This window comes from Acyrthosiphon pisum, unplaced genomic scaffold (assembly GCF_005508785.2).
Source record: "Acyrthosiphon pisum isolate AL4f unplaced genomic scaffold, pea_aphid_22Mar2018_4r6ur Scaffold_381;HRSCAF=807, whole genome shotgun sequence".
NCBI classification, from domain to species: domain Eukaryota; kingdom Metazoa; phylum Arthropoda; class Insecta; order Hemiptera; family Aphididae; genus Acyrthosiphon; species Acyrthosiphon pisum.
In genome coordinates, this window is record NW_021773290.1 from 1 (window position 1) to 832 (window position 832).

Consider the following 832-nt stretch of genomic DNA (forward strand, 5'->3'; position numbering starts at 1 on the left):
ACTTAAAATAGCACGGGCTTTAAATTGGGCTTTTGATTTGCATGCATCTTTAGAGTTTAGATGAAGAACTTTTGGAGGCTATAATGATTATAAGATGTAGGTAATGAACTATTTAAAAAATCATGTTAAAAATATATATAATTTAATAAAGAAGGTGATTGAATAAAAATTAAAAAAATTGAATATTGATTCATAATTGAGGCTTTGGTGTTAAACAATAATTATACTTAATGATTATTATAACTGGAGCATAATTTTTTTCTGTTGTATGTTTTTAATTTTTTTAATTTTCAATGATCATAAATTTGTGCTTAATTACACAAAAAAAAAATTTCAAATGTGAAAATATTTAATAGTGAAAGTATTGTCCTTTTTTTATTATAGGTAAATATTTACTTTGTTTATAAGACAATTTAGTATTATTTCATTGTTATTAATAAAATGCTACAAAAGAAAAAATTCGAACAAGGAAGAGGTTTGCATCAAAAGAAAGATAGTCTAGTGATGAATGTACTACATATGATCTTTAAAGTTTAAACCGTTCTAATTTTAATCTAACTTCTAGGTTCCTTATAGCTTGTAATTTGTAGAATCAAATTAAAAAAATCACTCCTATTAAAACATTTCTCTTATTTGTATCACACATTCAAATATCTTATCAAGTAATTAAGTATAATAAAACCATTCAATTATAATTTCAAGTCTGCTTGGAAATCCGTTTTTAAAAATGTAAAAACCGGTATACAAAATCGAAATTACATTTTTAATACTGGTATTGAAAAATTAAAACCAAAACCACAGTCCATAGCTCTAAAATCAAAATTGACTAATG